Source organism: Anopheles arabiensis, chromosome 2 (genome assembly GCF_016920715.1).
Source record: "Anopheles arabiensis isolate DONGOLA chromosome 2, AaraD3, whole genome shotgun sequence".
NCBI lineage: Eukaryota > Metazoa > Arthropoda > Insecta > Diptera > Culicidae > Anopheles > Anopheles arabiensis.
The window spans coordinates 43219474-43234477 of record NC_053517.1 but is presented as its reverse complement, the minus strand read 5'-3'; the positions used below and the strand labels follow the sequence as shown (position 1 = coordinate 43234477).

At 45.3% G+C, this 15004-nt stretch overlaps 1 protein-coding gene across 4 annotated transcripts in view; it reads left to right on the top strand.

Annotated features, from left to right (window-relative positions):
- Positions 1–4514: 4514 nt before the first annotated feature.
- Positions 4515–15004, top strand: part of LOC120898711 — a 69645-nt gene continuing 59155 nt past the window's right edge. For 2 of the 4 annotated variants that reach the window (XM_040304918.1, XM_040304915.1), the window contains exons 1-2: positions 4561–4741; positions 9748–10546. The gene's annotated coding sequence lies outside the window, so the exon portion shown is untranslated. Of the gene's footprint in view, positions 4742–9747; positions 10547–15004 lie in introns of all 4 variants that reach the window. The other 2 variants (XM_040304917.1, XM_040304916.1) reach the window with 2 other exon arrangements.

Genomic DNA, 15004 nt, shown 5'->3' with positions numbered 1-15004 from the left:
CAAACATGTTGTTTCTCCGTTTGACAGATCCGCCTAGCCGTAGGACAAGGGGTAGGACACTCGGGTAATTATTTGCTCGGATCTTTTGAATTGAGGTAATTTTTCGTTCGATTTAAATCTAAAACATTCAGTTGAATCATGAAATTAATAAAATCTATTTGCATTATTATTTTGATATTTTATATTTTGATAAAGAATTGAGTAACGTTTTAATATGATGACATTGTTGGTTACAGATAATGATAGTATCTTAAAAAAATTTAAATTTCATGGTTAATCAATTGACTTAATTGTACCTTTTTCAACTTAAACTAAATAAACAGTTTTGAAATTTTTTCAACATTAGTAAATTTAAATGATGCATCCGTTGGATAACTTAACAAATCCCTATCTGTTGACTCAATTTATGACGACGAACTAGGATGTATGATAACTTAAAGCTGTGATAGTTCTTTGGGATGTTTGTGCAATTCTCTTGAAACGAATTTCGCCGGTCGACATCTACATGTTTCTAGACAGTTTCATGTTCCTGTTTCATTGTATCTAGCCATTGAACCCGTTGCCCGCGTTCCTTTTGTGACAATCTTGTAAGATAATCGATCCGAGCAGGGAGCCGCTCGTATTCCAGAAGACCACAAGCGTAGCATGAATGTGCATCAACAAACAGGAAAGTGTCCAGTGCCTTTGATTAGAATTTTTGGTCACCCTCTGGATGATATTTATTACATTTATGACTTTATTGACTTAGTATTGACTTCCAACGACAAAGTTTTACGCATTTCGTTTACGCTATTTTGTGATAAAACATTTTATTGGCAAAGGGAAAAGAATGAGAATATAGAAAATAATTTTATTCTGCCTTTCCTTCTTTGCAATAGCATGTTTGTGGTGTTTATGTCTTCTCTTGTAGCCCCGTCACTGCTGCAAGTGCTGAATTGTTATAGTGAAGCCGATCTTGATATGGATAGCTTTCGCTTCATAATGCGTTGGCTCCCATCCTTTCAAGAATGTGAGCTTCTTCGTATGGTCACATTTGTGTAATTGATAGGCTTGGTAAATGTATATACGCCAAGAAAATATATCCCAAAACAATTTGATCCAAAACAATACTATGCGCTACAATTGTTGACAGTAACAATTTTTGCACTCATTGTTTAAAAATGAAAATAATACACTTCATTTCTTTTGATGTGTGTGTGTTTTTTCTATTTGAATTAATCGAACCCTGAGAACTTTTTGTACGCTAGATTTAATTATCATACACTGTGAAGTCCCATCGCGTGTGGGCGGAGGTGCAACATTCCCAAGGGTTCACCCTTTTCCATAGAAGTCGAATTTTGTGTCATGATCCAATTTCAGCTTTCACAAACAGTGGAGATGATGTGATGAAACTATTGTTATCTATCGGCCATTTGTATGCTTTACTGCCATTTTCTATATGTTTACAAAGTCACGAATCATTCAGTCCCGCAGACGATAAAAGGTGATGTACAAAGAAGAAATGACAATCCGATCACCGTTCGCCTCAAGACTCTCTCGGCAAGGTATGTATGGATCACTAAGATAGGGATAGATTTTGGAAGCAGTTCGGGAGTTGCCATTGCTAGAAGGTAAACCCTTCGGCTCGATCCGATCCGACTAATCGGTGTGCATGTCACCTCTGTCGCCACTACACGGCATCGGGTACGGGTGCCAAGAGTGGGAAGCAATTTGAATATTTGAAGTCCGCCCGAACAAACTTTAAGCACAGGTTTGCGACCGGTCATTATCGTAAACGAAATTCCGTTCTCCATTTAGTGCCACAAGGTTTGTACCACGTCACGGTGGCTATAGCGGTGTTGTTTTGGCCAACGGGCGCTAAACTCTACCGCCTGAGCATCCCAAAATTGGGCACTCATAATGATACGGTTAGCATGTTTTTGCGTATTTCTTTTCCTTCTTACCACAGGTTTAGCCGTGGTTTGGTAGGTAGTGATAGATATTTTTAGGGGATATTTGGCAAATGCTAAAGATCAGCAGTACGATCAGCAAGTATCAGTTAACATTTGGCCTATATCATTGATGCGCGTCTAGAGCCTTTATCAAAAAGGACAATCGAGGTCTAGATCTTCCACGCCACTACAAAGTAGCAGCGCTGTCGACCAGTGAAGGGATAGCGCCAGAACGCATGATCGGACGCGAAGCATAAAATATTCGCACAAGAACGCGATTGCGTGTGGTGCAGCCCTTTTTGCGTATACTGCGAAATGAAGAGCACCAATGTATGCGCAAGCTTCGCAGAGTGGAACGTGCTCACCTTTACTGCTAATGGTTGCGTTGGGTAAGTCGATACTAATGCATCTGCTAGAGTTTTTTTGCTTTAAGCTTTGTTGGTTTTCTTGCGCAGTTTGCTAATTTTGTCCTACCATGTATTCCTCGATGTAATGCTATATTTTACAGACTGAAATTTAGTCTGTAAATTTATATCATCTATTCCTTTGTAAGTGCTGGATAAATATGAAAGAATGAGCTCTAGTCGGCTGGCGCTCGAAGCAGCTTATGAAGCTCAGAATACAATCGAAATTTGGTTTAAGATTGAACCATTTCATTTGCATACTAATGATCACGATCCATTTGTTTAATGAACCCACTCCCCATTAACAGCGATACTAACAATGATGTTGATACAGGTCACTTATTTTTTTTTTTCAAACTGATGTAGCTTACCCATGTTCTTTATTTTATCGTTCCTTTTTTGAGGTGATATGACGCACTGCTTTTAAGATAATTGTGTTCTAGAATTTCGTTGCTTAAATTAAAACATGGGTTGTAATATGTTGACACCTCTTGGAATCATGTTTGAGAGATTTATATGTGTACGTTGCGCCCAATGGTGGTTTGAAAAATCCGTTTCTACACAGTTGTATATCACGAGCAGAAAAAGGTAGAAGGAAAACGTAGATAGAGGAGTGATTCTAAGCGGCTATGATCGTGCCGTCGCCAAATGCATTGGGTGTTGCACACTGTGATGCGTTCGCTTTTCTTCTCCACCGGCAATGCAGTTGAACCAAAAAGAGTGAAATTCAAAAAGATTTTTGAGCAAGCTGGTAACCTGCTCACCGTGAATGATCTGTTCACTCTCCTCTCTCATTCGCTCGCTCTCTGTGTCTAACTAGTTTTACTACAGGGGATTTCATCTTTACAGGTGCACGCATCGAATAAAAAAAAATCATAATTTTGTTGGTGTTGGTCGAATGTCTACAGTAAACTTTGATTTTGTCCAAATTGTACTAACATGTAAATTGTAAATTTGGTAAACTTCCTTTCGTATTCGTTGAGAAAAAGAGTCAAAATCAACGTGCCCTATCTTGCACACGTCGAAATTTATAGAAAAATACGGTTTTTTATGAGAGGATATTAAAATCCCCAGTCTCTCAAAATGCTACATAGATGAACACTACATGATCCTACATTACAGGACATACACGGACCATGTAGCTCGAGCTTAGTGTCGCCATACCCAGTAGCCTCAAATTTAATTTTTGTTTAATGTATATGACTCTGATATTTTAATGTATAAGATCAGGCTGACAGTGCCGGAAAAATAATATTATAAATCTTTAAATACCGTTATTTAGCTGACGGGAAATCTTTCACGGGAAATGTTAATTCGTACCACGATTTTAGCGTAAGTCAAATACCACGTTTTCAGCAAAAAAAGTTGTTAATTGCATTCCATTGCATCGAATCCTATTGCGACTCCATTTTTATAAAAGCAATTTATTTCTCATTTGACAATTGTCGGAAAAAATTGCATCGATTTGACATAAGAATTGTAAACATTGAAAAAAATCATGTATCTCTAATCCGCGTAGCTCAAGTGTGCGGGACACGGGGAAAGACTGTATACGCAACTCAAACCAATAAATTGGAACAAAAATAGTTTTATTATTACCATATTTTTTTATTTCTTCCACATCGTATATTAGTTCTCTTAAATATATGAGAGCTATACCACGGTTCAAAACATGAGATTTCGGTGAAGATGAAAATATGTTGTAATATAGTAGAGCGTCTATTATTCGCGATGCTTGGGATCGGATGATTGTCGGTTTATCAATTTCCACTGATAATAGTTCGAGAAATGTTAATGTTTTTGTAATTCTGATTATCGCGATAAATGTTCCCCGCGATTTAACAGCCGTCAAGTTCATGCGCATGGTTAAGCCGCCTGCTGGTTTTTCCATATCCCCCCCCCCACACCGCATAATTGAGTTTAGGTTTGAGATTTGAAAGATATCTATTATTGAAATAGTACATGTGTCACTAGTTAATTCTACGAAGCCACTCTTCACAGATTTTAAAGTAAAAACATATTTGTTACTTACGCAGGTCCGAAAGTTGAGTAACTTAGATTAATGACATAATGTTACTCCGTTTATCAACTAACGAACCCTGCAACGCGCAATACGGCGAGCGTGAAGAGACGAATCGCTGCAGTTCAAAAATGATCTCGCGAGCGAACCAGCCGTTAGCGCATGTTCCGCAACTAGCTCTGCGCGATCGAACCGCCAGTTTTATCGAACGCTTCGTTGCGGTTGGTTATGCGCCTCCTCGGTTTGGTTAGTTGCCGGTTCGTCGTTTTCATGTTCTCTACACCGTTTTCCCCGTTCACCTCTTCGCGTCGACACTGCTTTCTACCTTGGAGACGATGTGCGTTTTCGGTACTACGCAGCATGCCGGGGCATCTTTAAATTGATTGGTACTTTGTGTATTTGTGTGTTTATCAGTGTGTGTAAGTGAGTTTTGCTCCCGGTTTGCTCAGACGAAAAAATCACGAAACATAACAAATAAAAATATCGCAACACACAGGGAGCGCACCACCGATTAGAAGTGTTCCCGTCGGGGGGAGGAGTGGGTGAAAAAGGTACCACCCTCTCCTCCTCCCACATCCCAGTGATGGTTCTGTGCGCCCTCTGTCGCAGTGATTGTGCAAAAGGCGATCGTTAATTGTAAATTATGGTGTTTAGTGCGGCCCATCCACACGTGTAGTTGTGCGTACTTATTTTCGACCTGGTGTGAGCTTTTGTTAAGCACTTCCCTGGTGGCGTGCGGTGATTTGCGGAGTGTGTTACAAACGGCTGAATATAAATTTTGCGCGCTTCAAAATGCAATAAAACGTACGCCGGTTTTGACAAAAACGGACCTTTATGGTCGAATTACTTTGCGTGTGACGAATCGTGAATTTATGCAGAGCTAACGAGGACTTTTAGGGCTTTTCTTACTTCTTTAAATATTTATCAACACACAGTTTGGAGCATCAGGGCAAAAAATGATCTCTTTTTGTTTGATGGAAAATCTACTCATACATAACAGCATAAAAGCTCCTAACTTGGCATAGAGATTGTTCGCGGAGAGTAAAACGCAAGACAAAACAAAAAGAGAAGAATAAAACTTGAAGCAGGAAAAGAGAAACCACTGCCGGGGTTTTCCGCCACGAAGGGAGCAACACAAAAAAAGAAGAAAAAAAAACCACGAGCATAAGAATTGTATAGATCTGAAGTACAAAAATAAGAACAAACCAAAGTACACAAAAACTAAGTCGAAAACAGTGCACACGAAACGAACCGGCAGTAAGGTTGCAGAGAGCGCAGGGCTCGCGCGAGCTCCCCGAAACCGTCCGTAAAATAAAAGTGAAACAATCGACGTCTGCTGTGCGTCGCCCCACACAGCCTGTGCCCACGGAACGATTCTTGATATCGCGGCGTCCCCCGACGGTCCCCGACGGACCGCGGCGCGGGACCGTGTCGCGGGAAAAAAACGCGGCAGTGCTGCAGCAGCATCTTTCGCAGCGTCGGTTTTAAGATTTATGTAGTGCAGGCCGTTTCGGGCCGACGCTCAGGTTGCTCGTTTTTCTTATTCGCCTTCGACATCGTGCCGCAGCGTTAAAGGTAAACTGCATCGGTGCCGGTTTGGTTTGAGCCTTTTGTGCCGTTGCTGGTAGTGTGTGTCGTCGTTTCGTTTTCCCTCTCTACCAACGGATTGAAGTTCTTGCTGTTTACGTGTGTTGTACCGAATTTCAGTCCGGCTCATTGAGAGACCGACCGCATGGGCATCCGAAACAACAGTGGAGTGATCTGGAGCGATGAAGCTTCAGGAAGGAAGCTGGTCTTCAGGCCTGAATAGCTGGTGACTTTGATGAAAATGTTGATGATGGCGATGGCTGATCGTTGCCTTGGGGCGTTCTTAAGATCCATTTTGCACCGTATTCGCGTGCGGGCACCAATTTCTGTGTAGGGCTCGGTGGTTGCTCCAAGGGAAACAACCAGAACCGCATGGTCCACGCGATGTTTTCGTTTTTCTAGTGACGCTTGGTGGAGTGTTCTGCGCCCGGATTTTGCTGGGTGGATTTGCTGAAACGAATCAAACCGTTCGTGTGAAACGATCTCTGTAACGTGAATATGTAGATGTCAAATGACCAAAACGTGGGTGATTAACTGCCCCAGTTTCTGGAATGGGCGTTGGAAGTAGTGATCTTAAATATTGGTGGTAACATTGCTGATCGTGTTTGATGCCGGTGCGAAATGGAGCTGGAAATGGAGGTTTTAGCTAAGCTGCATCGTATCGTTTGGTAAAACTTATAAAAAGTGTGCCTTGGAAAAAAAATCTGTAACTTCTTGACATCCAATCCAACACCTGCTGATGTGCTGTCTTGATGACTCAAATAGTCGCCACTTTACCTTGCAACAGAAGCACTAGAATACGTACAGTGGAAACAGGGCCAGTAGAAGCCATAGCAATTCAACGTTCAAAGCCTAAAGCAAGCACAAAAAAAAACGAGAAAAATTTCCACGTCGACGAAACCGAATCTGGGTTGATCTCATTCGTCAGCAGATTGTGACCGTCAGTGCTGTTGCGGTTGGAATTGATGGGTAACTTCGCGAGATCAGTAGGGGAAGAAGTACACATACACACACACAGAGCGACGAATCACAGAAGCAAATCACCACCCTGGCAAATCTGGCCTCACCTTACCACGCCGTCCCAGAACAGACTTACACCACAAAAACAAGGTGCACGAAATGGTGCAGCCTCCAGCGGCATCAAACCCCGCGTGGCCCTTGGGATATCGTTCGTGCCACGGCGTTTTCGGAATGGTTTGCAATTGTGGTTAATTTTTTCGGTAGCTTCATCACCGTTGCCCGCAAGAAGACGATCTTCCCGGTTCGCTTGTGTTTGCTTTCCTACATCATCTTCCATTCTCCCGTCCGCTCATAAAGCTTTCCAGTTGAAGAAAGTTTGGAATTAATATTTCCGAACAGTGTACCTTTGGGCCAGCGAAAAGTCTTCCCCGGGATTGGCGGGGGGAGGAGAAGAGGAGGAGGGGGGAGGGGCAAAGAAGTTGGTTGGGAATTGATTATTCTCGTAATTACCGACCACCTGGATGGAGCGGACGCGTAATTACGTGGTCCCGAATGTGCGAAGGTTTTGCGTGTCTGCTGCGGACGGTCGAGTGGACGAGTGCGAGTACGAGTGGTGCGGAAAATCTGGGTGGAGTTGTGAAAATTCGTACGCGATCAAATGGTTCCAAAGTGGGCGGGAAGGGACAGGGAAGGTAGCGCACAGAACCGAACCGAAGATCACGTGCTTACGCAATTCCTCGGTAGGTGTTTCGATCGAGGTTGGAATGTGTTTTCCTTTTATATTGGCGTCATGCCAAATCAGTGTAAATATCGCTGCTCTTCTGCGGCGAGCACGCGGCAACACGTCGCCTACGTCATCGTGTAATTGTGGCCACCGTGTGAGTGGGGTTTTCGGAGAAGGGTTTTCACCTGCTACTGCGAGGCGAAAAGGGAGTGGGCTTTGTAGTGGGAGCAACATTTTGGAAACCGTTTAGCCCGTAAGTACCCTTTCGCTCGATGCATTTATTCTAATCATTGCCATCATCAAGTGGAGCAATTGCATACAAATTTTGCCCGAGCGCGGTGTGCGAACGAACGGAAAGCATTGCCGGCAGCAGCCGGAAGCAATTGACGCGCACTGGCGCATTGGGTGCAATTTCCCGGACCTGTCGCTTACCACGCTTTTTCAGCTCCGTTTCGGTGGCACTTGGTTCGGGAGCATAGGGTGCTTAAACCTATTGGCTGCAAATAATAATCGCGCTCTCATTAGCAGTTAAATCCATTTGAGCCCCATCGAAGAGGGGGCAACTGGAACGTCAAAGCAGTGGAGAAAACCATGAGCCATCAACAAATAAGGTGAAAACAGTGCAACGTAAAGAAAAGATCAATGAGAACTAACGTCTGCCAATCAATCGTTCAGTCCAAAACGGGGTGAGTGAAACCGAAGGGGACGGAACACAGGCGCGCGCGTTAAAGCGATTAAGTACATGCATGGCATTCTTCTGAAGCACAATCAGCAACTCAAATCCCGCCGTCCCCGGCTTCCCCTCACCCCGCCAGAGATCGGCTGATGAAGAGTGACGGGAAGCGGGAGTCTGATATCTTGATCGCGATATAAATTTCAATCGCCAATCCCAAAACGTCCCAAGCTGGTCGTGGTCGATCGATCGATCGATCGGAAGCTGCTGCCAGAATTTGTCTACCGGGCGAAACGACGCCATGGAGGAGGGCGGCTGGGTGGCCCAACCGGGATGGCGTTGGGAGGAATGATGATAAAAGACGTGTGAAAAGAGTTGAGCAGCAAAAAGAAGCAACAAAAAAAGGCATGAAAAAAAGAGGACACACTCGATCAGAGAAACCCGATCAACGCGATGCTGCGCAAGATCAAAGCTGAATTGGCGAAACGATTGGCCCGGTAGTATGGAGTGTGTGTGGAGTAAGGGAAAAATCCCCCGAATCGGGATCGGGAGGAACACATCCTGACAGCAATCCGTGATAGCCCGGTTCGAGCCGGATTTATTTCGCGAGTGGAGTGTCCTCTCCGCTGCCCGATGGATCCGATTCGCTGACGCTGGAACACTGGGTAGACCGAGCCCCTCCGACTTATCCTTCTTTCTGGGAGTTCTGACAGCTCTCGTCCGTAAGTCGTGCATTTGCGCACACATGTATGCCGAGCAAAACCTGGACCCTAACATCCAAAGTGTTCCACAGGGGTTCGGGTTAGGAGACAGTCGGGGGTCGGGCATATATAGAACAAACTTTGGCAAAGCGGCAAACAACGAACCCTTGGGCGCTTTGGTTGGATCATCGATAGACCTTTGGCTGATGAATACATATACATTATTAATGGGCCACTCTTTTATTTGTGCACAGTCGGGGCGGATTGTCGTTTGGTTGTCGAGTGTGGTGTGTGGGAATTACACTGGCAGGGAGCGGCTGTTGTGTGTCCTTCAACATGTTTTGGTCGACGATTTCTCACTCATTGTTTGGTTCGCTTGCCGGATGGGGGTCGCTTTGCACCGGGCAAAGTAGCTGTTTGGCCGGCGAGAAGGACTTGAATTCGAAAGAGAAATATGGTGTTGAAGTGTAAAGAGTGCTTAAGCCGGGTTAAGGAAGAAAAGATATCCGGATTTAGCAATATTTGACAGCAAGCTTCTGTGGGAAGTGGAAAAGTAGAAGCAATGTCGATAAATAAACTGAGTAGAAAATGAATTAATGCGCAACAGTAAATGGCCGCACAAAGAGCTCTGGAGAAATATTATTAAAAGAGTAAAAGGAGTGACTAATTTATCAGCAAAAACCAATTTATTTAAAACAATTTACAGACCTTATCATCATACCCGTTTAACTTAAATGTTCCTTTCAGAATACTCAGTTTGTGCATTCTTACAGTATACAGCGTGCAGTAACGTTTAACTCCAGCAACGCTTGCTTCCATCGTGTATCATCCTGTTCGGGGTGAACAAAAAAAAGGTGACCTCCAGCTGGTGGTGACCCTTTGGAATGCTGTGCCGTGTCCCGGAGGCAATTTCGAAAGAATTTCTTCCCGCACCAAGTGATGTGTCGGTTCGATCCGCACACGCGAAGGGCGCTGGTGGGCATGAAATGGTGATGATTTTATGATTGAGTATCATGCAAAGTGAGCCTAGGCAGCGAGTGCGTGTGTGAAGAGAAGCGAAGCTTTTTTGGTTTTGTGTTTTTGTATTGATGGAATAGCCGTTGGGCGCGAGTGAGTGAGTGAGTGAAAGATCACGGCCAGTGAGCAGAGTGTGAACAGGCGGTGAAAGGGCTCAAAGGTGAAGCAAAGTAACCATAGGCGCAAAAAAAAACCGTGTGTATGTGTGAGTGTTTGTGTGGCGTCTGTCTTTGGCGTGTGGAGTTTTCGGTTGGCAGTGCGGCTTTTGGAAGCGGAAGTGCGTCAAGGTGTAAGGATTGTTTCAACGGAGCGCGCCGAGTCTCCCGCCTAACGGTGCACTGGCACGCGCATGCCTACCCTTTTTGCTTTGGCCCATTGCCTTATAGATACGTGTGAGTGTGTATGTGTGTGTGTGTATGACAGAGAGAGAGAAAGAGTTTTTTTGTTCTCCTGCTGAACGTATTCGACACGACTAAGAGCAGCTTCGCTGGAAACCCAAAGGTCCCAACGGCTCGCGCGGGAGAGTCCGGTAAGTGGATAATTAATTTTAATATTCAATTATGGGCGGCGCGGTTGAAAATTCATATTAATTGATACGTTACTATCGGCCCGGCCAGATCAGTTCGACACGTTTTCGGATGCGCCCGGCGAATGCTGGCCGGGTCGGTCGGCCGTGTGTGCAGATGAGTGCGAGCGCGTGCGCCCTCGCGCTGGCCCTTTCGCTATTCCGGTCGACAGCAGGGACGTGGGGATGGCAGTGACAGGCATGGTGAAGCTGAAATGGCTTAATCGTGAGACAGCACAAAAATCCTGACCTTAGCGCGTCACCGTGCTGCTTATGTGATCCATTTCATGTGCCGGGTACGTACACTCTCCCGTCCGGTGCGCCACGATCGTTCGATGGACGATGCGTAACGCGATCGGCCCATTCGCAACCGCTCCAAACGAACTGTCTTGAGCATCGTCTGGTGTACAGGCATCGTTGTTGTTGTTATTGTTGTTGCTGTTGCTGGTGTTGATGATGATCATGGCGATGAGTTGCATCACACGGGGAGCACGCCTGTCTGGGCCGGGTATGGAACCGTCCCAAAATGGACCAGTGTGTGTAGTGATTGAGTTTGAATTGACTGGACTCGATCCGTTCGACCTCCGGTGAGCTGATCTTGCTGCCCGGGATTGATCGAGCCGTGGCCGCTGCTCCGGGTGTGTTGGATGGGTTTCAGCGAGACACATTCCACGGATCTACATCCCAGTGTAGAGTCCGCCTGCGTCCTTCTCCACCCAATGATATGTTTATCTAGCTTTGCTTTTATTTGCCACGAAAAAAAGGGCCGCCTAATCCCGCTCTTTCGGGCCAGCGTATTGGCTTGCGTGGAAGGTTCGTACAGGCTCTGGCTAGGAAAGGTTGTGTTGGCGGGCATTTTATGCCCTCACTCCATTTGATCGTTTCACGTTTGCCATCAATCGGAGCCCTGCGTATGTAGAGCGGGACGTCGGTGGAAGAAGTAAGGTACTAAATCGTATCTTGGGAAGTTCATTATGCACTCGAATGGAAAGGAGATTACGATTGACGATTGCCTCGTGTATGTGTGTGTGTGTGTGTGCATGGAGCGGAGCCTAGTATTGATCTGCTCCGATTTGAGTAGCTTTTGCTGTTTGTGCTCACGTGTTCAGACCTGTTATGTAGCTGAAAAGTGGCTTTTAATGGATATAAAGCATATCCGTAATGAGATTATAAACCTTTATACCCCTCTTTCTTCTATTGGTGATTGGGAGAATTGGATTTATCAAACAGTAGAATCATTATTCTTTTAATCCACAAAACAAACAAAATCTAACAAACGTAAAATTTTAACACATTCTTCAAGTTGTACGGACTTTTCAGGGAATCCACCGTTGCTGCAGACATTCTGGGACATCATTTAACGAAATGTTTAAAATCTCCAAGAGCCACTCTTGCCGTGTTCGTGTGGTCTGCGGAACGAAATGGTTTAAGGGATTATGCTTCTAATTCCCTTTCTTCATTCGTTACATCAAACTGCTGCAAGAAGCAAGTTGGATGTTTGTTTGTGTGCCGCGTAGCAGCCTGACCGCGGACATTGGGGTAACGCTCGAGAAATGTCGGGCAGCGGAGAAGGGGCAGAAATGTCTAGTTGAATGACATTCGAAAGCATGGCTAAGCAGAAGCTAAGCATCATGCGCATGAACGACGCACTCGGGCGAAGCATAAAAGAAATTAATAACCGGTTGATCAAACAACGTCACACCCGACGCAGATCAAAGGTGAGCGGTTGTGCGGCGCTGCTTGACGGGACAGGAGGGGAATGAAGATCTTGTAAGCAAATAAAACCGATGGATATCGATCAAAACAAGATGTTCACGCTCGTGGCAGTAGGATGCGGGGTGTTTTGCTCCCCTTTTCCCCTCCCGCTTTGTAGTTGGCAAATCGGTCGGCTAGAAGATCCGGTCCTTTCGGGGCTGAAGCTGTCTGTTTGTTTAACGGTTAATTTTCTACGTCGAATTAAAGCGTAAGAGCTCCTCCCTCTCCGCTCAGGGAGGCAGGGTTGGGGACTTATCTCCGGAACTAACTGGAAGGTACCTTAACATTGGTTTTCAAAATTGCCACAACCTTCCCCGCTCCTCGAAATCAGCGGGACACGTGCACGCGGGTGTTTACCGTTTTGTTCAAAAGCGTACGGGAGGAAATCTCCACTCAACTTCTGAATGTTATTGCACTTCGGGTGCAGCGTTCGGTGAGGCCACGATTCATCAACATTTCGTCCAGCCCAGCGTCCAGCGGCCACTGATTGCGGACCCGGCCGTGATCGCAATGTTTGCCGACGCGGCATGTTACCGTCCGTGGTAATGCTGACAAATCTTTAACTAAGAACGTTATTTACAGACCTCCCCTGTAGTGCGTGCTCTGTGTGCAAGAGAGGGGTTTTGTGAAGGAAGTAGAAAGAAACTGTCGGCTACCGCGTTGCTGCCAGTGGCTGTGTTCCGAGGCGCTAAGTGCGGAGCATTTTGTTTGGGTATGACAGAGAGAACCAGAGACACAGCGTAAAAGCGCGACACCGTGTGGGTGGGCGAGCAGATGCGGTACCGGCGGGTGGCATTGAGACATGGTGGTAAATATCCTTATTTATTGCGGTCAGTGTCATCTGGGACGATTTGTGTGCGGCTTGGCGTTACCCTCGCCGGAGCAGTAGCGTTCGTGTCGATCTGCCATGTGACCGTGGGAGCCATAAAGTATCACTGGAGCACTCCAAGATATTCTTTGCCAAATTTTGAAAAAAAAAAAATGTGTTGCTCGGAGCAGAAAAAAATAAGATCTTTACTTACAATATATTCCTCAAACCAAAATATTAAAATGGTTCTTTTAAATTTAAATTCTGATGCCAATTGCACTTATCCTTATTGGGTTGTTACTGCCCATTGCACTTGTTATTGGGTAGATCTTTACTTACAATATATTCCTCAAACCAAAATATTAAAATGGTTCTTTTAAATTTAAATTCTGATACCAATTGCACTTATCCTTATTGGGTTGTTACTGTCGAAATTCTGAGTATATTTTTAGATTTGTAATTATTATGTCAATATATGAAGATTTTAAAGAAGTTGAAAACTTATTAGCGGCGAGGCTTAAGTTATTTGATAAATATAGGACTTTCCGGCAAAAAATCGTAGAAATTTAGAGATTGCTTGGTTAAAGTTAAATTAAACTAAACTAAATTAAAGTTAAGATTAAGATATCCCACTACAAAGTTATTCGACTTCTCTTGTACTCGTATCTACTTGTATTGTATCTTGTATCCTAAAAAAGATAAGTTTGCTCATGAAGTAAAGCGTTTATTCTCTTGCAACCCCTAATTTAGCTGCTAAGTGCCTGGCCGACCTGCTACAAAGTAGTGCAGCTTACAGAAAGTCTATTCTTCTGGCCAACCGCCGCTGTTTCGTAATTGAAACAGGATGGTCTGCTGCAGCAAACTATTCCCGCTCTTCAGCTCCAACACATTGAGCCGGCACCGGGAGGGCGCCAGTTGAAAGAAAATAAACAAAATTATTGAGACATACGGACGCAAAAGCCCACTGCTGCGCGGCCACGATGCCGATGCATACTATCTTACCCTTGCGGTGTGTGATTGTATATTTTAATCGCAGCCTTTGTTGTTCCACACCGAATGTGCAATCTTGCTGCTCGCGGCGACTATCAATTGCACAGCCGGGCTTCCATCCTTGTGTCTATGCTCGCGCGCTTACACGGTTGTGTGTGTGTGTGTATATGTGTGTGCAACGTGAGATCCCTGAGAATGGATTGGCGATGGTGGGGATGGTGGGGCCACGTTGATACCTACCGGACAACAGTGCACCGGACCACACTTGCCACATTAGTGTGTACATGCACCGATGTATCACGCCTACATGACGCCCTTTTCCAAGCCCGCAAGGCTTCCAGGAGCACCAGTCAGCGACATTCAGGTGTCCGCTTCGGGTCCGTGTATTTTTGCTTCTCTAGCGTGTGCGGCCCACGCGGAGGATGCTGGCTGCATTTGCCGCCTGTCAGCATCGTCCGCATATAGTTCGTACAGGTTCTGGCGAGCCGATGCCGGGAATGCAAACGGTGGCCTATTGCATAAAATTGCATATTGCCCCGACTTGCTGGAGGGCGGTGGCGGACGAGGGGGCGGTAATGTTGGATCATGGTAGTTCGTAGTGCCTCAGTGCCTTAGGTACACGGTGCAACAATGGGCACTTATGCGATACACGGGAAAGGCTAGCAAAGGAAGCGGAAGGATGCAACCGAACATGAATTCCCACAAAACGCACCAGAGATAGCGCTCGAGGGGAAAGACCCGCACCCCGTCCCACGATAGGTCGTTGAGACACAAAGTGCACTCGTTGCACTGGGGTGGATGGCTGCACCGGCAGCAGCACTAGATCGGGATGCAATCATTACGAAGTCATAAATAGTAAATTTGAATAA